Source organism: Acinonyx jubatus, chromosome F2, assembly GCF_027475565.1.
Source record: "Acinonyx jubatus isolate Ajub_Pintada_27869175 chromosome F2, VMU_Ajub_asm_v1.0, whole genome shotgun sequence".
Taxonomy (NCBI): Eukaryota; Metazoa; Chordata; class Mammalia; order Carnivora; family Felidae; genus Acinonyx; species Acinonyx jubatus.
The window spans coordinates 2,460,081-2,486,221 of record NC_069394.1 but is presented as its reverse complement, the minus strand read 5'-3'; the positions used below and the strand labels follow the sequence as shown (position 1 = coordinate 2,486,221).

The following is a 26,141-nucleotide window of genomic DNA, read 5'->3' as shown; positions in this document are numbered from 1 at the left end:
TCAAGTGGGGACCCACGCGGGAGCTCCCACAGGACCTGGCTGCCGTTGTGCTCTGTCTCCCAGGAGAGAACACTGCACGGGAACCCCCCGCCAGGGAACCAGATGTACGACGTGGGAGCAGGGGTGGACTGAGGGTCACAGGGCCTCCTTAGAAGCATGTGAGGAGAAACCCACTTCCTGCCGTGGGGGCACAGCCAGCTTGGCGATGAGGCACGGGACTTAACGGGAAGCCAGCGGAAGGAATTCTCAGGCTATGGGTCCCCACGTCCTGGGAGGGAATGGCTCTGGGGTTGGGGGATTTCTGGGAGATCCACGGGGGACCCTGAGCCCCGAGATCCCGCCGGAATACTCTGCAGAGGCACCAAACAGGGCAGGCGCCTTGGAGACGGTGTAGGTCCTTCTCAGATCTGCCCACAAGCCCGTCATCGGGTCAGACTCCCGGGAAGCTGGTCGGGGTTCCTGCAGGGGCTCCTGTAGGGCAGAGTGGGGACGGTTGGCATAGAGCTGGGTAGTGGGGCTTCCCAGGCCGGGGACATGCTCCTGTGACACCGGGTCTCAAGCCCTGGCCAGAGGGCCCCCTGTGTTCCCAGATGGCTCTGGGGAGGGGAAATGGGTCAGAGAAGCGGGCACAGTTTCGAGGTGTAGGGCTGGAAACCCACAGGCTGCTCCCCAAGGACCCCGGGCGAGGGCGGGGCAGTGCAGAGGGGACGGATGGCCTTGCAGGGAGGCGTGAAGGGGGCTCTGGGAACACAGGGAAAGACAGCCGGGCAGCCAACCAGAAGCGGGCTGATGTACGTCATCTAGGAGACGGGGAAGGGGCGAGCAGGAGCCGGTGTCTGTGGCTCTGTTGGCAGACCAGAGCAGGTCCTCAGACCCGGAGCTCGCCGGTGCCAGGCGCGGCGGGGCCCCCGTGGCCGAGGGCGCCGTGCCACGCAGCCGACGCCCACGGTCCTGGCCCCCACTCTTCCCGGAGGCCTGTGGCCACTCGCTGGGGGTCTGCGGGAGTTTGGAGGGTGTTGGTGTGGGGTCCCGGGGCTTCCCAGGTGTCCTCCTGCCCCCTTGTTGAAAAGGAGCACGTGGGGCAGGCAGTAAACGCACCTCAGCTCCACCCGTTCTGCCGTGGGGGCACGGGGGCCACCCAGCTGTCTGCCCACGGGTCGTTTCCTTACTTTGTGGGTGTGGACGGGGAGAGGCAGACTCGGCCGTCGGCAGGCACCGATGTGGGGACCGAGCGCCCGCCTCCGCTGCTCCCATCCTCGGAGACCCTGGCTCGGTGGCCCTTCCCCGAGCCCGCGCAGGCCCTCCGCGCTGCACCCCAACGGCTCCTGTGCCCACCTCACCGTGCTACCTTGTGCTCAGGTCCACCGTGGCACCAGGGGGCCGTCTTCCGACCGCGCTCCGCTCCGATGCGTCCCCGCCAAGTCTGCATGACCTTGGGGGATGACCTCTGCCTCTTGGACATCGGTGTCCAGGTGGGGACACAGGACCTTCTGACCAGAACAGGGCAGCGGCAAGATCCTGGGCGACACACTCCGGGCGGCTGGGGCCGCCGTCCGGCCCTACTGACTCCAGAGCTGCTGGCAAACTGAAATCCTTAACGTTTCCCCTACCGGAGATGAGCGTCGCTGGATCACCTTGCCGTGATGTGGCTTTGACTCCCACGTTCGTGGTTGGTGCTCTGGGGTGCACGCGTGGCTGTGTGCACAGGCGCCTGTCAGGGTGGGGGTCTCCACCGTCAGATGGTGAGCTCCCGAGAGCAGGATGTGTGTTGGGTATCATCAGCCCCAGCCCGGCCCGCAGCTGACCCGCAGCGGGCCCTCCAGGTCCTTCTGTGGGAACACGCACGCGTGCCTGGCAGGGCTCTGCTCCCTCGGTTTCCTCGTCTGCAAAGTGGGCACGCCAGTTCGCGGCACCTCGCCTGCAACGCGAAGCCGAACCACGCCGCAGACAAACCCGCGCACGGCTGGCTTGGTAGTGTGCTCGACCTGGGCCGCTGTGCTGGGCGCTTCTTCTCGCCCAGTACGGACACTGTCAGGATTTACCGCGGAGCTCCAGTGTGCGTGCCCGCCAGGCTGCCGTGTGACACAAGGTACCCGCCCCGTGGCTCTCTTCCAAAATCGGAAACCTTCCTGATTCAGGTTCCCTCTGGCCCCAGGGTTCCGAGCAGGGATCTCAGATGTGACGTAACGGTGGTGCCCGCAGGTAATGGGGCTGCGAGGGCCTGGCCATCGCTGTGACCGCCTTCTTTCCTGTGTCCCCATGTCAGAGCCTGTCCCGGAAGCTGTCCCCCTCTGTCTGCATCCCCACGCCCCTCTCTCAGGGGCGGGTGCCCACATCCAGGTCCCCGCAGACCCGCAGGATCAGGCGTCCACAGCCCGGGACTCGGTGCTGTTTCTGGCTGGTGGCCCCTGGCCCCTCCTCTGGGGGTACGCCAGCCCCCTTCCAGCCCCGGTGAGGGTGTGGGCGGCCTCATTCCCTCTCCAGCTGTTCTTGGCTGCAGCGGGTCCCCCCCACTCGCCATCAGGCCATCTGCCCACACTGGAGCCCTCACAGGATCCCATGGAGGGGGCACTTTACCCTTCGTGGCACCGCCCCAGAGATGACTTTGGCCTTTCGGGAGGTTGGGGTGAGTATCGCACCCACGGGCAGACCCTCGAGCCAGCTGCAACGCCAGCGGATGTGGGCTTGCGTCCTGCTCTGCCAAGTTGTACTCCTGCCGCGACCTCTCCGAGCCTCAGTTTCCCCGTCTGTACAACGGGGCCACAGCTGTCTGTCCCTCGGAGATCGTGGGGCTTGAATGCACATCTCGCAGTGGCCCCGTGTGGCACCCCGGGCGCACACGGTTCTTGTTCTCGGCTTTCTCTCTCCTCCAGCCTCCAGCCTCCCGCCCGGGGCCCAGTTCCACACTCCTGGCCCAACTTCCTGTGTGTTGACTGAGTCAGCAGAGCGTGTGCTTCTGTCTGGGGCCCGGGCCGAACTCCAGGCGTGTGCTCGCGTTGCAGGGATCTTGTCTCCGCGCCTTCACCTGCCAGCCTCCCGGGGACCGCCTACCCGCGGGGACCGGCTTTGTTCCCCCTTCGCGCCAGCCTCTCTGGCTCAGTCTGCTGGGCTCGCATCTCCCGGTGCTCTCCCGCCCCGGCGTCTCCTCACCGGACCATAAATCTGAGTCCTTTCTTTTCCGCCAGGAAACCTTGCCGCTCCCTGGTGACTTCCCCTCTCGGGAACCCTGGGGATCTGGCAAATCATTGATCATCAGGACCAGGGAGGCACCAGCTGTTCACCCACTGGGAGTGGGCCAGTCCCGCAGTGGCCACACTGGCCAGCCACTCCCGTGGATGGGCGGGACGGCGGAGGGGGCGTGAACCTCCCGGCCTGTGCCGGTGGCCACGTGGCATTGCTGCTTCCGGGAGCTGGGGGCCCCCTGCGGGCCAGGCTGGGCCTCAAGGAGACTGCTGGTCACCCCCAGATGGCCCCCATGTAGGGGAGCTGCTGAGGGGTCTGGTGAGGGGCCCCGGACTGTGGGAACATGCTGAGGGCAGCACCTGGTCCCAGGCACCTGCAGGAGTTTGCTGTTAGGTGAGAGAGGGCGCTGTAGGTGGAGGGACCAGGGTGAGGGAAGGCAAGGAGGTGGGTCCCCCAGGCCCAGTGTGTGTCCCCCGGCAGACACAGATCCGTGGCCACCGCAGGACGGGCTCCGAAGACAACAGTGACAGAGCAGAAGGAAGGTCTGCCCGGTGGGTGGGCCCGAGTGGGGGGAGCCACGTTGAGACCACAGGATGGGACTGAATTTAGCAGGAGGTGAGGGTGGGGGGAGGCAGAGCCCAGCTCGTGGCCCCCCCGTCCGGGTCTTGGCCTGGCCTTGGTCTCTGTCCCTAGAAGGGCCAGGTGGAGGACGGGGAAAGAGATGCCTCGGACACAGAGCTGGCAGCCTTTGGGGACCTGGCTTTCTCACCCACAGGAGGGCTGATGGCCGCACAGGGCACTGCTGGGGTCCCGCCTGAGGGGCTCTTTCCTGTCACCAATGTCCAGGTCCGGGCCTTACGGAGTGCTCACGCTTGCCTCTGCTCTGCCCGTTTTGCAGACGGGAAGCCTGAGGCCCGGTGGACCCACAGCGGCAGAGCCGGGACGGGGCCTTGCCTTGTCTGACTCCGAGTCCTGCCGTCGGCCTCCCGTCCTGGGAACTGAGAGAGGCCGATGTCAGGCCCCTGCACGCCTTCCCGTGGGGCCCGGGCTCCACCTCGGCCCTGCTTGTGGTCTCCGTGAGACCTTCATGTCCCGGAGCCTCACTTTCCTCATCTGAGCAAGGGGCCTGCATATCTGTTTGCTGCGGGGAAGAGACCCCCTCCCCCCCGCCCCCAGCAACAGAGCCCCCAGCCCAGGAGCCACCCAAGCCAGGGCCGGGCAGGGGTGCCCCGCCTCTCTTGTGCCCCAGGAAGAGACTCATTCTGCCTCTGCTTCTTGGCAGTGACACTGAATCTACGCAGGGGCTGGTGGATGCTTCATTTTTGGAGCTTGCTTTGATTTGGGGAGGGTATTGTCGGCGTCCGGGAGCAGATTTAAGAGCAAATGTTACTGCTTCTTATCCGCGCGCGGCACCTGGAAGCCTCTGAAAAGTCACCTTCCACCTGCCGGCAGGTCTAGACCTGGCCTGCGTGGCGGTGGCCAGAGGAGAGCCTCGTTCACTCTGTAAGAGGAAGGAGGGAGCCCTGGCCTGGGGATTTCCCCGCCAACTCCCCCTGGACACGCTGGGCGGCTTCGGGCACATATGAGCCTCTCCTGGCCTTGGTTTCCCCATCTGCCATGGGTGAGGGTGGATGATGTGGTCTCTCCTGGCCGTGCGTCTTTGCTGCTCCTGCCCCAGAGGGAAGAAGGACAGGGCAGGGCTCTTCCTCATCTGATGGCTGGCGGGGGGTGATTTGCATGCGATTTGCGTGAATCTGCATATGCATGAAGATTTCATAAGGTACTAGGTCCAGGCCTCTAGGAAAATTCCAGCTAACAGACCCGGGCGAAAAGCCTGTGGTTGTCCTGGACCCCAAAGGTGGCTTCGCGGAGACCATCCCTCTGGAGTGTCCTGCAGGCTGTGTACCTGCATTTTGTCACCTGCATCTCTCATCTGGGCACCAGGATGGGTCTGGATGGCGCGTTAGTGTCCCCCTGGTCTGGCCAAGGCTGCTGTGCCCCTGACCAGCCTCCGGGCTCCGTAAGGGTTTCCCGGCAAGTCAGGACCGAGGCAGGTTCGTGGGTCCTGAGGTCGGGACACTAAGGGGCCTCTAAGGCACCCTTACCCCTGCAGAACTCATCAGTCGGGAGGCGACGGGAGTGGGGGGTGGGGGAGGGGGCTGAGGGAGGGGTGGGAGCAGGGGGGAGTCAAAGCTGCCCTCTGGGTCCTTTGCTACCCACTCCCACCCCTGCCTTGTCACTGCTCCCCCCAAACAGTTCTCCTGTTTCCCATTGTGAAGTGGACTGTACCCCCCCTTCCCCCCAAACACCACAAACTGTAAACAGCAAAGCCCAGATCGTCCAGCGGCCCCTCTTTGTTCTAGGAATAAAGAGGACATTCTTCGGCTTCTCCCGCCTCCTCGGGCAGCCTGTGCTCCCAGACTGACCCCTCCTCGCTCCCCAGCTTACCTGCTTCCTTGCCTCATGGGGCGTTTGCACATGCTGTTCCCACTGGCTGCCATGCTGTTCCCCCTGCTACTCCCCCTGCAGCGCTCTGCTCACACCCCTGCTCAGCTGGGTCAGATCCCCCCCCCCCACCCAGAGCCGCTCACAGGCCTGCCCCCTCCACCGGGATCTTGAAGCCATGGCTGTGGTGTGGCGTTGGTGGGCGTGTTTTTCGGTCCCTGTGTCGCTGGGGACGGTGAGCTCCACCGGGACAGGGACCAGGCCTGCCCTCTGCTCCCTGCTGGTGCCAGCACATAGTAGGCGCGCAACGAGCGAACGAATGAGTGACTATGTGGCATTTGCTACCTTTGTGTCCGGCAAGCACACAGAGGCGGACTCCCTTAGGCCGGGGCCGTGTCCCCCTCCTGTGGTGGCCCCGCAGGGCAGAGGGCACGGGAGGGCCGGCGCAGTGCGCAGGGAGCCTCTCCGGACACTGTGCACCTGCGGACAGGAAATAAGCCGTGCCAGGAGCTTCCGCCTCGGCCGGCGTGGGGGCACATGCGTTTAGAGGCTTTTGTTCCTATGGCTATACTTGGCTGCGTGCAGGGTTCTGTTCCGTCTTCCGGCAACACGGCCGTGCCGCCAGTCGACGCTGCTCTGAAAGGGACCCCACCCCCTCCGGGTGGGGGTCCTGGCGGGCGCGGGCTGCGGCGGCCACCCCTCGGGGCCTCACGGCGCCCGGGGCTGCAGCTGGTGCTGGTGCTGGTGTCCGGGAGGACGGAGAGCCAGGGTGGGAGCAGCCCTCTGGGGAGGACCACTGAGGAGCCACATGCCCTGGGCACGTCGAGTGTGGGGGCAGGGAGGACCGCTCTCAGGGGAGGTGCTTTGGCAAACCAGGGGGTGGGACGAACACGTCTGGATGGAGCGTCCCCGGTGGCGGTAACCGTGGTTCAGGGTCCCCACAGCGGGCAAGGGGGGGCGGGCGCGGGCCAGGCGGAGCCGGCAGGGGGTGGGTTGGGCCAGGTCGGGCCGAGGGGCTCCTAGCCGTCTCGGCCCGTGGGAGGCTCCAGCAGGACCCCTGCCCGTGCAGGCTGCCGTTGGGCAGTGAGTGGGCTCTTCCCAGAGGCCCCACCCCTGCCGGGAGCCCCTCTCTTGGCTCCTTGGGTGTCAGCCACTGGTGTCTGTCCTGCCCCTGCATGGGGTGGGCTCTGGGGACTGAACCTCCCCAGCTGGAGTCCTTCATGCTTCACACTCCTCTGGAGACACCCTCTCCGTTAAACTCTCAGCAGTGACCTTTGGGTGTCCTCCCTTTCCTGCCGGACGCCGGGTCCCATGCCCGGGGCTTATCCAGAACCCTCCTCCTCAGGGCTCCGTGGGGAGGCCTGGAGGCCAGCAAGGGAAGCGTCACTTTGCCGCGGTGGCTGCTCAGGGCCGAGAAAGCTTTTCCCTGGAGGAACTGGGGACTCAGGAAACGAATGGGCAGGCCACGTCGTGAGGCCGCTGTGAGCTGAGGCCCCCGGGTCTGAGACAGAAGAGAGACCTAGGAGGCCGGCTCCGCTCGGCTGGCCTGGTGAGCTGTGAGGGAACCAGGCCAGAATGGTCACGCTGCTGCCACGAGGCATTTGGTCTCGGGCGGCCTTTCTCTGTGTGAGGTCAGCCTTCCAGGTCAGATGCACAGACCCTACGAGGGAGCAAAGCCCCTGGTTCCAGCCTCCTGCACTAGGAGTTGCTGCCGTGTGGCCTGGGGAGAGCCCACGGCCGTCTCTGAACCTTATCAGCAAGTGGAAAGAGTGATCATTCGTGGGGTGGCATTCAAGGTCAAAGTCAAGGTCAGGGGTTGGAGAACCTTTCCTGTAAAGGCACAGGTGGTCCATATCTTTGGCTTTGTGGCATGTATAAATTAACGGGCATACCAGTTTCCGTCATGCTTTAGGTATAAAAACAGACAGTGGGCCCGATTCGAATTGTAGACCCACGGTGCAAAGGGGTCGTACGTGCTCAACCCCTGGAGAAATAAATACCACCCTTAGGCCGTCCTGCCTTGACCTTGTCAACGGCACCTGCCAATTTCTCTCTCACGAACAAACTCATCTTGGGGCGTGCATCAGGGAGGGCTTCCTGGAGGAGGTGATGTCTGAGCTGCTTTCGAGATCTGAGAGGCACGCCGCGAGCTGGAGGGGAGAAGTCTGGGCTAAAGAGAGGGTGGTGGCAGGGGGAGGGGCTGCAACCTGCAAACTTAAACACGAGCCAGCTGTCGAAGCCCCTGAAACCGTGATGAATGCACCTGGGCTGCTAGTGGTGGCCCATGTGCTCCCGAACCGCGGTGATTTATGACGGCTCAGATTTTTCTGAAGCAAGTGCTTTTCGGAGAGACAAGAAAGGTCACCGCGAGTTAGGCCTTACATATCTTATCTTGTTGTCCGCCAGCCGGCAATTCCCTGCGAACGTGGCAAAGCCCAGGGAGCGTCGGCTGCCGGGAATGGGCATTAATATCCAATAAACAAACACAGGAGTAACCCCAATAACATGCCTGGCCGAGCAGTGGGGGGGGGGGGCTCTGAGCAGGGCCCAAGGGCTCAGAGGAGGCCCCCAAGCTGAGCTGGAGGAAGGGTGGCCGTGCTGGGGGTCCCGGCGGTGGGCATGGGGGGCGGCAGGAGCAGGGAGGGCTGGAACAACAGACACTGATCCAGGCCAATCTCGTCTTGAGGCCCTTACCTTGGTTACAACTGCAAACACCCTTATTCCAAAGATCACAGTCTGAGGTTCCCGGTGGACAAGTCTGTTTTGAGGGGACACTACTTGGGGACAAGGCTGGGCGGGGCAGGCAGGCAGGGCAGAGAGGACACCGGGGGGGTAGCAGCTAATCTGGGGGAGACCCTTCCTGCCTCTTCCAGCTTCGGGGGTCTCCAGGCGCTCCGTGGCACGTGGCTCCACCCCCTCCCCCCGAGTCTCTGCCTCAGCCTCCACGTGGCCTCTCCCTGCGTCTGTGTGCCTCAAATGTCCCCTCACCTTTTCCTTGTAAGGACATTTGTCGTTGGGTGTAGGGCCACCTGGAAAATCCAGGATGATCTCGTCACCTCAAGATCTTTGATTTAAGGACATCCACGGGCCTCCCGATGCTGAGCAGGGGTAGGGCCCTGATGGGGGACACGTATGAGGTCGGCTTGAGGATCAGAAGAGGCGTGGGCCGTGCCTTGGTGAGCCAGGCTGGAAGTGGCGGAAAGAGAGAACCCTGTGTTCGGATCCCAGCGTGGCCTGGCCTTGGGAAGACCGTGCATTGTTTTATCTCCCTTATTTTGTGCTGTGCTCTTTTCCGTGATGTCTGTCTCGTTCCCAAGAAGCCGGATGACGCGCGGGGAGTGCCCAGGGCCTGTGGTGGCCATTAATACCCAGCTGGTCCACCTGTGCCTTGCGGGGGCCCCGCTTTGTCTCTCCCAAGACCCTGGGAGGAAAGTGGGGGTAGTGGCCGTGACCTGGTTGCTGTGTGTGGAGGAGGGCTTGTCATGCCCGTCAGATGGGTGACAACGGTCCTGCGGGTCCGTGGCTGTGAGTGTGGGGTGGTCTTCCCGAGTGGCCTCCGTCTCCAGGAGAGGCGGGAAATGGGCTCAGAAAAGGAGCTGGGGGCTGCCTGGACCTTGCCCTCCCAGTCCTGACCTCAGTGAGCGCCCTGGTGGCGGGCACGAGATGGTGTCACCTGTTCAGGCAGGTGGGGAGGGAGAGAGACCTCGCAATTGCCCAGAAAGCCTGCCGGGAGGGGCTGGGGAGAGGACGAGGGTGGGCGGTGTGTGGGCCTTGGCTGTGTGCTCCCCGGGGTGCCTGTGGGACATGGCAAAGGAACACTGGCTGGCGGAGTGGCTGGCAGCACCCAGGCGGGGAAGGGACCCGATTTCTGAGGAAGTGAGACAGGCAGCCGGCCTGGAATCCAGAGCTTCTGTGGGCTCCGCCCTGAGCAGCCCTGACCTGAATGCAGGGGTGTTGGGTGACGGTGACCAGGGCAGGTGGCAGCGCACGGGGAGAGTTTGCCTGAGGTGGGGACAATGGGGTTAGGCGAGGCTGAGAAGAAGGAGATGTGGTATCGGGCCACATCAACAGAGGTAAGGCAACAGGAGGTGAGAGCCTGCTTTACTGTCTTTCCTCAATCACTATGTGACTATTGAACGGAGTTTTGGTGATCCTCTCTCAAAAGGGACATGGTCACACATCCATCCATCAGCCCACCTGTTTGTTTCCAGAAGAAAATCAAGCAGGAAGCGAGGGGAACAGGTACTGGTCCTAAGAAGGGCTTAGAGGATTTTCTGCGGAAGAGGGGGTCCAGGGCTGTGTGGCCAGTGGCAATGGCTGGGCGCTTTGGAGAGAGACCCTCCTCTGGGCCTGACCACGTACTTTGCTGTGGCCGCAGTGGCTCAGGGTCCCAGCCCCGTGCCCACGGCCTTCTCGCTGACGTCATCCTCACTGCCACACAGACGCCACGCCCAGGCTCAGGAGCGAAGGGGCTTCCCGCGGTGGCGCCACCGCGTGTGGCCCGGAGCCTATGTCTCCCCTGCGTAGTCAGTGTCAGTACGGGCGATGGCTCCTGGGCCAGGGACAGCAGAGGTGCCCCGCCCAGACAGTGACATGCTCTCCCACCAGAACAGGAGCGTCCTCAGCAACGCAGGGTCACTTCTTTTCTGAAAGTTGAAGGGGACACAGACAGTGTCGTGGGCTCAACCGTGTCCCCAGAGCCACATGCTGAGTCCCGCCCCCGGGGCCGCAGGGTGACCGTGCCGGGAGGGGGGTCTTTGCGGAAGTGACCGAGGTAAAGGAGGGCAGCGGGGGCCCCGATCCAGGCTGACTGGTGTCCCCACAAGAAGGGGAGAGGCCAGGACGCAGACACGCACTGGAGGGCGACCACGTGAGGACATGGAGAGGGGACGCCGTCCACACGCCAGGGGCAGGCCTAAGGTGGACCGGCCCCCCCCGCTCCTGGGTCTGGGACCCACAGCCGCCGGACCCGTTTCTGTTGTCTCAGGCTCGGCCTGCGCTGTTGGTTCGGGCACCGAGGTGAGGGCACACGGCGGGAAGCAGCGTCTACACAGCATTTTCCCGTCCTCGGGCGGTGACTCCTCCCTGTGCGGGGATGTGGAAGTTGTCCTGGGTGCACAGTCGGGGTGAGCCCGTGGACAGAGGGTCGGTCACCACCAGGGCCCCCAGCACACCCACCGTGGTCTGGGCTGAACGAGGTCTCAGCTGAGCCTCAGACCGTGGTGGAGGGGGACCCCCACGAGATCCACGGGAGGAACCGATGCGGCGGGTGGAGGGCAGGGGCCAGGGGTTGGGACAGTCTTGGTTGAGGGGGAGACTGGCTTGGCTGTGGGTTTAGAATAAGGATGAAGATCCGACCAGGTTAATGGGGAGGCAGAGGTTGGGTCAAGGCAGAGCCCGAGAGAAGGAGAGAAGGGCCAGAGCCTCATGGACTCTGGCTCAGTCTGTCCGCGCTGGGCTGGCCCTGGTGTGACGATCAGCCACCATGGGAAACCCTCCTCTCTGCACTGAACACTGGCCTGCAAGGTTTCTTGGACATACTGAACTTGCTTCTGCCACAGGGCCTTTGCACCTGCTGTTTCCTACCTGGAGCTCCTTCCCCAGTTCCTCAACTGGCTCACTCCTCCAATGTGCGATGTTCCAGGGGTTCTGAGGGATTTCCTGACCTCCCTGTCTTTATGGCATCTATCTCTGTGTGACCACATGACTCTCCACATCCCTCACCTCACTATCTCCGCCTCATATCTTGTGTGTGCTTGTCTGTCTCCCCAACTGGCGTGTGAGCGGTTGTGGGCAGGGGCTTTGCTCAGCTCGCTGCTGCTGTATCCCCAGGGCTAGCGTAGCTCCAGGCGCCTGAGGGCACTCGGTCTCCACTGGCAAACTAATGACAGAAAGAGCGGGGTGGCTGCACCGGCAGGATTACGCTCCGGTGGGGAGAGCCGGATGGGAAAGGAGCGGCACGGATGTCTGCCAAGGTCAGGCGGCCAAAGTGCGGCCGAGAAACCGTAAGTAGGAGTTGGGGGGAGGGGCACAGCGGGTGCTGGGTGGTCTTCAAAGGCCTCCCTGATGTGGGGACCGTAGAGCATGGCGGGTGGGGCTGAGGGTCCCGGGAGCAGAGGCGACCCGCAGGTGAGCAGGGGACTGGGCCACACACGATCCAAACAGGGAGGCTGCGTGTGTTGGGTTCCAATCCGGCTCATCCACACCCTGACTTCCGAGTTGTCATCTGTGAAATGGGTCCGCCGAGGCAGGCTTTCCTGGAGCTGATGCCCAAGCAGTGATGCCCTCTGGCACCCTGAGCCCCCCCCCCCCCCCCAAGACTTGCTTCCTTTTGTTCTTTTGTTGTGATAATTACCACGCCGGCAGCCTCCTCCTTGCAGCCTGGAGGTAGACATCTGAGATGTTATTTCTGCTGCTGCTCACGACCCTGTTTCTTGGCACCACGAGGCGGGAGCTCATGCTGTTTCCTGCCTGGCAGAGGGCCAGCTCCGACAGGACGCCCCCCACCCCCGCCGCTTCCCGGCGCTCAGCCTTCTCCCCACCTGCCCTGCCGGGTGATGGCGGGTCGCTGCAAAGGCACACTTGATAGTTTTCTGGATGCTTCTGAATGTTGACTTTCATCCCCTTCCTGCCAAAGGGCTTTTAGCATCAGGGCAGGAGCTCCAGGGGGAACCTGAGCAGAGGCTCTGAAGCTTCTGGAAGGGCGGCGCCTGGCTTGTCTTTTCGAGGAGCAGGCAGGCCTGGGCCCTCCCTCTCCTTAGGCACAGGTATATTTTAGGTCTGAGAGGGCCCTCGGGCCCGGGACTCCTGGGGAGGCGGAGGCACAGAGAGGCAGGGAGGCCGACAGTACGTGCCCCCTGTCTCCAGCCCCCCACGCGGGTTGAGGTCCCACAGAATAGGAGGGGTGTGTGATCTGGTCTGGCCCAACCTCCATTTTTGCAAAGGAGACTGTGGCTTGGAGAAGGGGGGCGTCCAGTGCTGAACCCCCGGCTCGGAGTCCGCCGGCCCCACCCTGCAAGGGCCGTGCTCCCTTCCGGGCCGCCTGCGGATCCTGCACCGAGACTGTCCGGGGGGATCCTGTCTGTCCATCTCCTGCACTGTCCCCGTGCTGACACTGGGGGAGGGACACTGAGGCTTTTAGGGGAACCTTCTGAAGCCCCCAGGGCCATGAGGAAGACACAGGAGAAATTCCAAAACGGAGTGAGAAGAGCATCCAGCCCTGGGGTAGGAAGGGGGTGCACCTTCTTGCCCTCCTGGGGGCCAGCTGCGCTCAGGCCGGGGCCCCTGGGCCCCCAGGGCTCTGCTGGGTCCCTCCCTTCCCTCGCCCTTCTCTCTCCCGTGGCTCCCGTGGGCCTGCATCAGAGGCAGAACCAGAGCTGTGGATGGCTCTTTTCCCCAAGGTTTGGTTGTGACCCAGCTGTGGCAAGCGAGGCTTGGCCGTTCCCCTCCCTAAGCCTCACGCGGCTTCCTGGCAGACTCCACGGGCCCAGACCCGCAAGGTGCAGCCTTGGGGGTCCCCCACCCCGCCTGGCTGGGATACGAGGGTGGGCGCTGCACATAAAAATATCCAAGTGGGCTGACTGTGGACTGCAGAATCAAGTTAAAAGCTGCAGCTTATTGATGTTAAAAAAAATAGCATTTAGTGCAAGGCAGGGAGATGTTTTGCTCAGCGGGCTCCTTCTCCGTTTTTTGGGTGCATTTTATTGATTTCTGCGCTGAAATAGTCTTTCAGCGTTTTAAAATAGAATCCGAGGCGAAGGGATCCCAGACTCAGGAATTAAGTGGAAATTGACCTGGCTCTTCATAAAATCACCTTAAAAACAAGACTGTCGGCCCAGGGCCTTGGAGCCTCTCCACTTCTTGGTGGCCTCCCCGCCCCCTCCTTCCCCGCTTCCCGTCTGAAAAAGGCCTCCGGACAGCTGCCCGTGTGGTTCCCTCCTTGTAGTGTAGACGATTTTCTCTTCTTCCCGCCTCTAGGTGTGCAGGAGGGGCGCAGACCAGAGCTGCCTATGGGACGGGGGTGGGGGGGGTGGGGGGGGGGGACGGGGAACCGCTTCTCTTGCCTGGAGGCTCCTCGGTCCCCAAGTGGTCCTGTGCCAGCCTCCGTCCAGGCTCCCTCCCCGCACCCCACGGCCCCTGCTCCCCCGGGAGACCCTGGGGCTGTAGGGTAGCTTTTGACGCCCCCCACTCTGGGGAAGGCAACCAGGACTAGAGAATTCGGGTCCTGATCACTTCCTGTGGCCCGTCACTGTCGGCTGCAAACATACTGTCGTGCTGGCCCAGGCCAACTGCTGCTGCTGGAGGTCTGGTCAGCGTCCTGGGAGCCCTCTGCCTCCCCTTCTCGGCCTGTGGCGGTCTCCGGGCCTTGGCCACGAGAGACCACGGAGGGCTGGGGGGACGCGTGGTATCTGACGGTGTGCACCGATCTTTCACAAAGACCTGCTGTTTGCGAGGTCCCGCGCAGAGCGGCCGCTGCTTGGACCCTCCTTCCCTCCGCCGTTGTCCTGGGCTGGGGTGTCAGTTCAGCCAGCTGCAGAGGGGGAACCCCTGCTTCCTGGTCCCCGGCCGAGGCTGAAGCCCCCTGCCCTGCTCCTGCTGCGGGAAGAGATCTTGGCCCACCTCTGGTCACGCTGGCCCGAGTCTGCTGACCTGGAGAGTCTCTGGGCCCCCAGGAGGCCCCTGGGCCGCTGGGCCGTGGAGGGAAGGGCTCGGCCCTTCCGTGTGACCCCTGTTCAGGCCCCGGGTGGGCATCTACACAATTGCCGGCACCCACCCCTCGTCCTCCTCACTCCTCCCTCTCCTCCCTTGGCTTTTTCCCGCTCCCAAACCCTCGCTGCTCCCTAGGGCTTCAGAATCCAGAGTCGGCCTTGCTGGCCTGACATGGCCTGACATGGCCTGACATGGGTACCTCGGCCTGCAGTGCCCCCAGCATGGCCACTGTCCCTCCATTAGGTCAGTGTCCCGAGTCCACTGGCTTCCTCCATTGAGACCACATGGCCGGTTGGCTTTGCCCCTGGGGAGCGGGCTCCACGTGAGGGGCTTATCGCCCCGTCGTGTGCTGCCCCGTCGAGCTGCGGCCAGCTCAGCCCCCTCCCGGCCAGGTATGGGCAGGACAGACTGAGTTCCAGAGGGCAGGGAGTGTCCCTGCAGGTCTCTGCAGGCCCAGAAGGGGGGGTCCCACGTGTCCCTGGACCTAATGGATTGTCTTCCTGCTGCCTGGGAACTGCCCCTGCCTGGAGACCCCCAACGTGAGCCCTCCCCACGTGCCTGAAGACCCCTGTCTTAGAGCCCGCCGCAGCCTCCCCCTGTGCCCCCAGCCCTGGGGCCTGCTCCCTGCCCCCAGCCCTCCGGCCTCCACCAGACCCTTCAGCCTTGACCTTTGTCTTGACCTTCCGTTATGGCCCTTCCCCTTGAGGGTGCCCTTTCTGGGGCCCCATGCAGGCTCTGCCCATCTGCCCAAGGCCCCCGTAGCCGACCCTTCTCCACCGCCCCCACCCCGCTGTAGCCGTCTCCTCATGGTTCAGGGCATCTGCCCCCAGAGTCCAGAATAGGCATGAAGGTCCCAGGAGGAGAGGGGAGGGGTCTGGGGAGCTGGGAGGTGAGGGGGCAGGAGGGGGTGCGGGAGGCGTGGGCGGAGCTGGGGACTGAGAACAGCAGGGGTGGTGGCCCAGAGTGCAGCCATCAGGGGAGGGGAGAGAAGGTGCTAAGGTGGCTGCTGGCCGGCTGAGCCCCTTGTGTGGAGCGTGCTGCCCTCCTTGTAAAGGAGCCTCTGCCCAGGCCAGGCTGGGGGATGGGGACGTGTGAGCCTCTCGAGAAGTTGGGGCCGAGCTGGGGTGCGGGGCCTGGGGTGGAAGTCCCGGCCTCCTTGGGGGACCCTCCTGGGTCCCTTCAGGGCACATGTGGCCCCGGGCCCCCCAGCCTGGGGCCGCTCCTCACCGCCCCTCCGTCAGCGGCCCTGTTTCTCAGCCTGCATTGCCGTGAGCAGGTGATTAGCGCCGTCAGCCGGGACCACATTTTCTGAGCAGATGCCAGCAAGAAGTGAGCTGTTCTGGAGTTGGAGTTGAAATACGTAGACTCTTATTTATTTTTTTTAATTCACAGTGTCCCCGCTTTCTTGTCTCCTTCCAGCTGGTGAGGCGTAGAGAAGGTGATCTCAAGGCCAGGCCGCGGTGGCTGTGGCTGGGAGGCCCAGGGCCGGAGGGGGTGGGGCTGGAGGCAGGGCCGGCTCAGCGAAGGGGCTGAGCAGCGTCCCGCGGTCCCGCGAGGAGTGACAAGGACACCCCGTGTGACGTGCAGCTGGGCCCGCGGGAGATGGTGAGGTTTCCAGGGAGCCGATGGGCCTGTTTGCTCAATCACCTCCCAAGTGACTAAGTTTTGTGACGATTAGGATTTTCCAACGTGGACGTTCTTGTGACTTGTCCCAGGTTGTGGTGTGACTGGAGCCCTCCTGGGGTCCCTGACCCTCCCCCTGGGTTCTTCCCAGAGCCTGCAGGTTAGAGCCTCCGGGTAGGAGCCTGGCCTGGCTCCGGGGCCCCCTGCCTTCAGCCTGAGAGTTGGGTCACTTGATACAGAATGACAGAAACCAACACAGAAGCCGTGGACAGTGATGAGGGGCTGGGACATACCCGGCTTCCGGTGTTTGTGGGCCACTTGGGGAGGAGTGTCCGGGAGGGAGTCTGGACTCAGAGGCTCCCAGAGGGGCCGAGAGGGTGGTGCTGGGAAAAACACCTTACTGTTGGAATCCCCTCACCCCTGCATGAGGACATGAGGTCAGGAAGCAGTGGGGCCCCTTTCCAGCCTGGAGCGCCGTGGTGTGTGTGAGCTGGAGGTGGGTTTCACCTCCGGCTGCCTCTGAGGCACAGTCACGCTCTGGGGAGGGGGGTCCCCTGCTCCCTGTGGGCCGGCACTTCCCCCTTGCTCTGCATGCCCAGCATGGGGTGGGGGCGGGGGCGGGCACGGGCCCACAGGAGGGAGCCTCACGCAGTCCAGCAGGGGTGGGGTGGAGTGGGCCCGCAGGAGGGAGCCACACGGGGTCTAGCAGGGGTGGGGTGGAGGGGGCCTACAGGAAGGAGCCACACTGTCCAGCAGGGGTGGGGTACAGGCCCGCAGGAGGGAGCCTCACGCAGTCCAGCAGGGGTGGGGTGGAGCGGGCCCGCAGGAGGGAGCCACACGGGGTCCAGGCCCAGGCCCTGCGCTGGCTGCTGCAGCCTGTGGGCCGTCTGTCCTCCCGACAGACAGAGAGGCGGGTTCGCCTGGGCCCGAGTTGCGGGTCGTCCGAGCCGCTGCTTTGAGCCCACGAGGCAGTTTCTCCCAGCGGGAGCCTGCGTCTTGCCTGCCCCTGGCCCAGTTCCCAAGCTCCAGTGGTTTCTCCCGGCTCTGCCTTCCCACTCTTTCAACCCCCGTTGCTTCTGCTTCCTTGCATTCGACTGTGTCGCCGCCATAAAATAGACCAGGGCGGCCGGATCCCCGCGGCTCAGAACATGAGATTTCCTCCCCGGCGGTGGGAGGCCTGACGTCTGCTTAGGAACGGAGCACAGGGCGTCAGCGCACCTGCAGCCTCGAGGTACCAGGAGGGACTGTGCTTCTGAGCCGGCGGGGCACTTCCGCCCCGGGAGGCGGACTCTGCAGTCCTGTGGGAGGGGTCCCGTTGCGGGAGGGGGGAGGGCTCGTGGTCGTGGAGGGCTGAGCAGGAGAGTCCTGTCAGGGGGCACTTTAGGACGACCCTCTGCCGGAGGCCGGTGCCGGAAGGAGCTGCCGTCCCGTCCTCTGGCCCTGATGGGGGAGAGGTCGGGACTGGCCTAGACGTTGCCCCCCAGCCAGTGTTGGGGTGTTAGGGCCTCCTGGCCCCCCCCCCCCTCCGCTGGCCAGTGGAGATGCTGGCCAGGCCACAGGCAGCTCTTGCCAGGCCTTGGAGCCAGAAGACAGTGGTGTGTTCAGGTGGGGAGGGCAGGGTGGCTGGGGGAGATGGGGAGAGAGGGGGGACCCCCAGGCTAGCCCCCGGGATGGGGTGCCTGAACCCCACCGGCCCGTCTCACTCCTTTCCTGGTGGGCTCCTCACGGTGGCTTCCACAGAGAACAGGGAGCAAGGAGACGGGGCGGGGTGGGGACCAGGCTGACAGCTGCGTGACTGATCGCCCAACCCCCCCCCCCCCCCGCCCCCGCCCCGGCCAGATGCCCACCCCCGTGTCTGCCGGCCGCTGGTGTCTGGCTCTTCATCCCTTCAACCTGAGGGCTGGCGATGCCCGCTGCGGGCCTGGTGAGAGCCAGGAAGGGAAGCTGGGGAGGCCGCGAGCGACAAAAGCGTCTGCAGGCAGAGGACAGGGCCAGGGCCCATTTCCCACCAGCGCCGAGGCCAAGGACGCGGAGCTGCAGGCGGGGTCGCTTCCGGGCGGGCCCTGGGTGCCCACACCTGCTCCAGCTACGGCCACCGCGTAAAATACGGGATGCCGTGTTGGACTGCACACGGTCAGCAAACTGTCCTTCTATTGTTTGATTTTTGGGACATGCTTACACTAAACACATTCCTTGGTTACCTGAAATCCCAAATGTGAAATTCCTGTCATTTTACTTAAATCTGCGAGCCTGGCTCCTCCTCCTTTGGGATACCTGGAGGAGGTTGGGGAGAGGGGCTTTGTCTCCCCTCGCCCACACGGGGAGTGGGCACGGCCCGGGTTTCACGCATATTCCCCCATAGCAATGGTTCACAATAGGACCTTGAAATCTTTGTGGCCCAACAGTGACCGAATTTTCCATCTGCTTTGGCCGAGCCACCTCTCCCAGGTGCTTCCGGGAACCCAGTAGCTCTGGGTGTGTTTGTCTCTGCTTTTGGTCACTTGGCTTAACCACACGGTACGCTGGCTCCTTTGAATCCACTGGAACAGAGATGTCTTGCTACCTTGGGGTCGCAGGCCTAGGTGAGCCTGACTGCTGGCACGCCTCTCTGTCCCCCCGCCCTGCCCCGCAGCCAGCCTGGGTGGGAGCCGCGTGCTGGCTCCGCGGTGGAGGTGCGTCGTCCGCTGTGCACCTGCGGGGATGTGGCTGCCCTCTCTGATCTCGTTCCTGAATCTGAGGGTTGGATTGGGCGCTCACGGGGATTTGCCCCTTCCTGGTGCGTGGCGACATAGCAGTCACCAGCCACGCTCCGCGTTTGACCATGGCTCGGACCCAAGGCCGACAAAGGTTTGCTTTGAGGAGCCAGATACCTCAGCCTTCACCCTCGGAGGGTGGGCATACTTGAGTCAGACCACGTAGAGGCCTCAGAGTCTGCGTTAAGCTCTAAAAGTGTGTGGGGCTGTAGGTGGGGGAGGCCGATGGGGCGGAATGTCCGGCAGGGAGAAGGGCCTCGCCCCTCCCCACATGCCCCACAGGTCAGCGAGGACCACAGAGAAAGACGGAGTCTGGAGGAAGGTAAGAGGAGCCCCTGGGGTTCAAACTCAGTCCTCACGGGTTTCAACCGTCCCGTCGTGACGAGGGGTAAAGATTCTCCATCCCTTTTGCTGGCCAGTCTTCTGTATGCATGGTTAAAGACCGCGTACGATTGCAGCGCTAACGCGTGCCTCGGCGGATGAGAGATTCCTCGGTGAGTCCGTTTCTTCTGTGGTCATGCCCTGAGTGATAGGAACTCTTCACATGGCTAGAAATACACATTTGAAACAAGGATCCTAAATGGTTTCCCACTTACAGCGGAGCCCTGCGTAGACAGGGTGGGGCAGCCCCCGTGGAACGGAGTGCCGGCCAGCCTGGGGGGGGGAACCCAGGGCACAGAGGGACTCCGGGAAGACCCCCTCGCCCTCCAAAGGCAAAGACTGCCCTTCCACTTGCAGAAGACTGGCCCTGTCTCCAGGGGTCCCCTCGGGGCCCCCGGGTCGAGCAAACAGCCATCATGTCCCAGAGAAGGGAACAAAGCCACTGGCCCCAGGCTGGGTCTCTCCTGGCTGTCTTTACTGGCCAGGGCCCTTGTGACACCTGTAGCCTGTGTCCCCCCAAAGCAGCAGACAGAGATGAGAGGTCAGTCTCTGGGGCATCACAGCATGTCTTCAAGTCCCCGGGGTGCTTGGTGGTCATGCCGAGGTCCTTTCTACCCCCTGGGTCCCGAGCCCCTGGCTAATCGGAGTGAATGGTGTTGGCCAGACAGGCGGGAAGGGGCTGGTGGGGGGCCCCCCGGCAGAGCCCTCAGGGCCCCCAGCTCACGCCCCCCAGCAGAGGCCCCGGGGAGGTGTAGGACTCTCTTTGGGAGCAAGAAGCAGATGTCAGAGCTTCTGTTAATAACGGAAACCAGAGTTAACGACATCGAGGCAGAGACGCTTGGTCTCTGGATTGGCTTTGTCTCTGCATCGCGTGGCCGTGTGTGGGGACCCCGTGTATCACGGGGAGCGGCCAGCAGTAGCTCCAATCCCTGCACCCCCTGCCTCAGGGATCAGGTGTGGATTTTCCCACCATGCTCCCTGGCTGGATGTCAGCCCTCCCTGGACCCTGTGGGGCGTCCTTCACGGCGGCCAGAAGTGCTCAGCGAGCCTCTCTGCGGCCCCTCTCCAAGGCCTAGGGACCCCACACTCTCCCTCTCCCTCCTCTGTGGCAGCCCCCACCAGTGGCACGGGTCCCTGGGTGACCACAGGGAGGGGGACCCCCCCCGCCAGACCCCGGCGGGTGCACAGAGGTCTGGAGTGACCGGTGGGATGTGCTTGATTCCCTGCTGTTCGCCATTTGTCAGGCGTCACCACCTCGGCTCTCAGCCTCCTGTCGCTTGGAGCCATGGCCTTGTCCTGCCTCCTCAGGCTGAGCCCCAGCCTAGGACGGAGGTCCCCCTGCCGCGCGGCCCCCTCGCCCCCTCCCTGGTCCCCCCGCCGGGTGGATGGATTCCTTGCCCCTGGGGTTTCGCTCCTCCGAACACGGTTTCTGAACACCTGCTGGGGGTGCAGCGAGGACGGAGACAGAGGAGTCCGGCAAAGTGGCCGCCCCAGAGCCCCTCCTGCCGACAGAGCCACGAGACAGAGCAGAGCCTCGCAGCCACCCGCCGAGTCCCTGGCTCCATCTGCCTTGTCACACTTAGCCGCGTGTGCATGCTGCCGCGTGGCTTCCCGTCTATAAAGCACCGAATGGAATGTCTTTTTATGGAACAGAATCTTGCATGGGACCCAACATACGGGAGATGTAAGCGAAGCTGCTCAGGGAAGTGGCACGGACAGGACTGGGCGCGGGCCGGCCTCTGTGCCTCAGTCTGCCCCCCGGGGTCCCCGAGGCAAACCCACAGGCTGAGACCCCGGGGAGTCTCCTGAGGCCAGAGGCCCTGTGATCCACCCTTGTCCCTGCCGTCCCGCGTGCAGTGGGCACCGAGTAGGTGCTCAGGGTGGTGGGTGCCCTGCAAATACAATTGGACGGAACGGGGTGAGGGGGGCTTCCTGAGGGGCTGGCACTGTTGCTGCCCTCCATCCGGGAAGGGGGCCCCAACCGAGAAGTCTGTGGGACATGAATCTCATGGTTTCAGACCACGCTCCTTCCCTGCCAACGGCCTCCAGCCTGGCCTGGGGCTCAGGTGGGTTTACTTGGGTCTCTACTGGGGGGCAGACCAGCGCCCTGAAGTGTGCGTCGGGGACAGACCAGGGATGAGTGTGCCCCCCCCCCCAACCTTGGCCAAGGGCGGCTGTTTGCGGGGAGGGGGACTGAGCTTGGACGCGCAGGTTGGGGCCCGTGCACCAGCCTGCGCAAAGCCCCTCACGGCGAGGATGGGTGTACGTCGGGGGGAAAGACAGGGCAGGAAGCTGCAGGCGAGGTCCCCTCCTCCCATCCCCATGCCCTGTGTTCTTTGTTGGACTTCTGAAAAGCCTGGGCGTCGGGGGCCTTGAACTCAAGGGAAGCGTGTTCCTCTACCGCGTTCTGAGGTGTCCTTGTTGAGGCTGGAGAATAAAGAGGAGCTTCACTTAGTGGCTTGTTGGAAAGTTGTGTCCCCACCCGCAACGCTCCCTACTTGGGGACCTGGAGGGCGGGGCTTATCCTGGCCCCACAGCGGGGAAGGCAGGCCTGACTCTACCTCCGGGCTTCTCCCTCCAGACTGGGGACAGGATGACCCCCCCAGACCCCAAGGTGCCTTCGCTCACAGCTGGACCTCCCCCACTGTTCCTGGAAGCTCGCCCAGGTGAGGGTCCACCATGACTCGTGGGTGTAGACGGGTGAGCACGCTGGGTTGCCCTGGGAGGACCCCGGTGGGGCGGGGGCCACACGGGGCCTGGACAGGGGTCACGACCCCCACTAGTCACGTTGTATCAGCCCCCGCACTGGTCAGCTCGGACCCCCACAATGGATTCCACAGACTGAGGCCTCACACGGTGGGCATTTATCTCTCGAGGCTCTGGAGGTGGGGGTGGGGGGGGCCCGTGATCAGGTGCATCCGGTTCCTGGTGAGGCCCCTTCCTGGTGTGCAGACGGCCACCTTCTTGCTGTGTGCTCACGTGGTGGGGACAGAGGAAGCCAGCTGCCTGGTGGTCCCGTCCCAAGGGCCCCACCCTCACAACCTCATGTGAGCCTGATGACCTCCTTCTCCAAACACCATCCCTTTGGGGGTCAGGGATTTGGAGGGACACCATTTGGTCATGGCCGCCTCCTGCCCTCCCGCTTATCTTCCAGAGCATCTTTGGGCCACGGGAACCTGACCGGCCAGTGAAGCCCCCCCAAGGTTCCAAGCTTGAACTCGCGACACGGCCCTCCGGACTCTCGCGGCCGGCCCGGCTGCCCAGCGCAGGATGTGGTGAGTGCGGCGGGAGACGAGGTCCGGCTCGCCCTGGGAAGCCTCTCCCGGGGTCAGGCTACGAAGACAGTCGCTTCCACCTGGCTGACCCCTCCCCGCCCTCCAGCGCCCTCCCCTGCGACAGAGCCTTGCTGGTTTCTTGTCTGGTTCCTCTTTCTCCTTCTGTGTAAGAAAGGACCCAAGGTTTTCCTTGAGGAGCCCTCCTAGCCACTGCTAGCCTTGTGTTTAGGGGGACCTGCCCCCGAGGGAGGGCTGGAGAGTAGAGCCAATGCCCCGTGCCCCGTGATCGGGGCAGGTGTGGACGCGTGACCTGCGTGGACAGTTAGAGAGGCTCCCGGCTGCCCCTGGAGGGGGTCTGGGAAGCCGCGTGCTGAGCCGACGGGGGTCACATTGCCGCCACGTGGAGCCCGAGGAAGCAGCAGGTGAGCCGCCGAGCAGAGAGGGCGTGGAGGCACCATTGGATCCCTGGATCCAGCTGTACCTGCATCCGGCCACCAGACCAACGGCACCTGGATCTTTTTTATGTTTAAAAAAGTAGACTTTAATTTTTAGATCATTTTCGGCTCACCGCAAGATTGGGGGGCAGGTACAGAGAGTTCCCGTGGGTCCCTGTCCCAGCAAGCACAGTCCCCTGCTTTCAACATCCCCACCAGAGTGCACTTGACACATCGCTGTCCCCAAAGCCCACAGTTTATGTTCCATGTCATCTTGCTGTCGTGCACCATTGCGGCTTTGGACAGATGTGCAATGACGTGTGTCCGTTCTCAAGAGTCACACGGACTAGCTTCACTGCCCTGAACCCTCTGTGCTGACAGTCCCTCCCGTCCCCCCGGCCCCTGGCCCCCACTTGTCTTTTACCGTCTCCACGGTTTTGCCTTTTCCAGAATGTCACAGACTTGGAATCATACCGTGCGTAGCCTTTTCAGACTGGTTTCTTTTACCTCGTAATATACATTTAGGGTCCCTCCAGGTCTTTTCACGGCTCGACAGCCCGTTCCTACTTAGTGCCGACCCACATCCCGTTGTCTGGATGGACCACAGGTTGTCCGTTCACCTGCTGACAGACACCTCGGCTGTTCCAGGGTTTGGGGGCTCTGAATGAAGCCGCTGTGAACACCCGTGTGCAGGTTGTCGTGTGGACATCATTTTCTTTTCTTTTTCTTTTTTTTAACGTTTATTTATTTTTGAGACAGAGAGAGACAGAGCATGAACAGGCGAGGGGCAGAGAGAGAGGGAGACACAGAATCGGAAGCAGGCTTCAGGCTCCGAGACATCAGCCCAGAGCCCGACGTGGGGCTCGAACTCACGGACCGTGAGATCATGACCTGAGCCGAAGTCGGACGCTCAACCGACTGAGCCACCCAGGCGCCCCTGGACATCATTTTCAACTCCTTGGAGAAAATATCAGGCAACATGACCACCGGATCGGATGGAAAGAGAGCGTTTAGTGTGTGAGAAGCTTCCAAGCCACCTCCCAGAGTGCGTGCCGCTCTGTGTCCCCATGGGCTGGGCGTGAGCGGGCGGCTCCGTGTCCTCGCCAGCACGTGGCCTTGTCGGCACCCGGGAGCCCGGTCCTTCCCACAGGTGTGCGGCGGGTCCCTGTGACTGTTCTAATGTGCGCGTCCCTGACACGTGCTGTCGGTGGCGTTCACTGAGAACCTTCCAGGTTCAAGGTGCTTTACCGCGCTGACGTGGGTCCTTGAGGAAGCGCTCTGCCCGCGGCCTGCGTCAGCAGTGCCATTAGATCTTGGGCTGCCGAGGTCCAGGGAGGGGAAGTGACTGGCCCAAGGTCAAGCAGCCAGTGAGCGGAGTGGGACCCACGGGTTCTGCGACCTGATTCTTCGAGAACTGCTGAGCCTGACGTCCCGGCCTCTCCAAGCAAGGATGGGTTCCTGGAGCCTTCAGAATGTGGAGAGCTCGCTGCCCTCCCCTCTCTCTAAGGGCCTCCGCGGTGAGGCTCCTGGCGGCGGCTGTCACGCGGGAGCTGGGGTCCGATGTCAGGAACACGTGCCGATTGCAGGGTCGTCCCCAGGTAGCAAGGGGTGGCCCCTCGCCGGTCCAGCAGCCCCTCGCTGTCGGCTTGGCAAAGTGGAGTGTGTGGGGGGCCTCCTGGTTCAGGTGTGCCGGACAGGAGGACAGGATTTGTGAGACCCTACATGCCCCAAAGAGAGCTAAGTCAGAGCAGCCAGCTCACTGCCCCTTCCAGGTCCTAGCAGAGCGCGAGGATGAAGAGTGCCAGAACGCTATGATATGCTAACAAGTGATGCTCTACGGACAGTGTTCCCAGCTGGCCCGCTTGGGGCACAGCCGCGGCACCGTGGCTGGTGTGACTGTTCTGTGGTCCCCCCGTCCTGTCCCCCCGGGAGAGGGTCAGAGCCGCCCTGGGCCTTGGTGTGATGCTGTGGAGGGGGCATCCGAGGGGCAGTTGGAGGCAAACCGGCTGGGGCAGGGCTGGGGCGGATGAGGCGTGGGGACGTGCGGCCAGAGGCACCCAGATTAAGTGGTTTGGGGCAGGAAACTTCCCAGGTGACATTTCTCTCCTAAACGCCCACCGAAAAACCCCCGGTCCTGAGCAAAAGCATTAGGACGGCCGTGGAAGGGGCCAGGACATTCAGGGGCCGTGGGTGCTGTTCATCCTTGCTGTCGGGAGATCGTGTCTGCCGGAGACACTGGGGGCGCGAGCCCTGCTGCTCCCTCCTGCCTGTGACACCAGCATAGGTCCAAGGGCCCTTTCTGGGGAGCGTCTTACTGCCGTGCAGTGAGGGGCTCTTAAGGAGCTTTTGCACCTCATGTCCCCAGCAGCCTTCGGAGAAAACAGGTGCCCCCAGCGACCCCTGTCTGGCCCTGCAGGGGCCAGGCCATTGTCTCCACCTGGAGAAACCCAGAAGGGTCAGGGTCCTTGTAGCTCCGGCCTCTCTTCTGCAGGAGCTGCTTCCCCGGGAAGAGCTAGAGGACGTGCGGGGACAGCCGATGACCGATGACCCCCGCTCAGGCCCAGCCCTGCCTTTCTCTGCGTCACCTTGAGTCACTGACTCATTCTCTGAGCCCGAGATGTCCTCCTCTGCAAAGTAGGGGTGCAAGTGGCCTGGAGGGGGAGGGCCAGGCAGACTCAGGCCGCGTGAGGCTCCGTTCATGGTCGGGGGCGGCAGGCAGGTGCAGGTGGCCCACGGCTGGTCTGCGAGAAGCTCCCAAGGCCTGAGAAGAATCCCCAGCGCTCCTTGTGGTGAAGGTCTGGGTGGACTTGGCTTCTCCCTGAGTCGCTCTGATAAAGGCCGGTCAGAGGGGACCAGGGGTCTGGCCCCAGCACCCAGAAGTCTGACCGTCCCCACACCAATGATGTCCCACCAGTGGCCAGAAAGGCTGATTTGGGGGTCCCTGGATGGCCCTCCAGACGCGATGCTCCTCCCCGCCAGACCCTTGCAGGGATGGGGCAAAGTGAGTCCTGCTGGTGGCCCTGGGACCAACCTGGGTGGAGATTTGGGGCTGCCCTCTGTGGCCCTTGTAGTCCAGCCGGGCTAGTGGGGGGCTCCCTGCCCACCCCCTGTGCCCCAGAGTGTCTCCGGTCTTCTCACCTTCCTTCTTCGTCCTTCAAAACCCTGCGCCTCAAAAACCTGTGGCCTGATTGAACCAAACTGGAAGACACAGGCTCCAGGCTCAGCGCTGACCTTGGGCAGGACAGTGGACCCACCGCGTGTACAGATCCTTTCTGAGCAATGGGCCAGGTGGGGGCCGCAGGCACGTGGGGTCCCCGACGGGGTGGAAGGGCTCTCAG

General features: G+C 63.4%; 1 long non-coding RNA gene across 3 annotated transcripts; it reads left to right on the top strand.

Moving 5' to 3' along the window:
- The first annotated feature begins 16,773 nt into the window (after positions 1-16,773).
- Positions 16,774-25,860, top strand: LOC113600538 (uncharacterized). Of its 3 annotated transcripts, none has more exons than XR_003421522.2 (4): positions 16,774-17,191; positions 21,676-21,760; positions 22,249-22,369; positions 25,295-25,860. It is a non-coding gene; the product is annotated as an uncharacterized LOC113600538 (long non-coding RNA). The 3 variants fall into 3 exon arrangements; XR_008292712.1 differs by lacking the exon at positions 25,295-25,860 and adding an exon at positions 23,254-23,532; XR_008292711.1 differs by lacking the exon at positions 25,295-25,860 and having other exon boundaries at positions 16,779-17,191; positions 22,249-23,532.
- Positions 25,861-26,141: the final 281 nt, after the last annotated feature.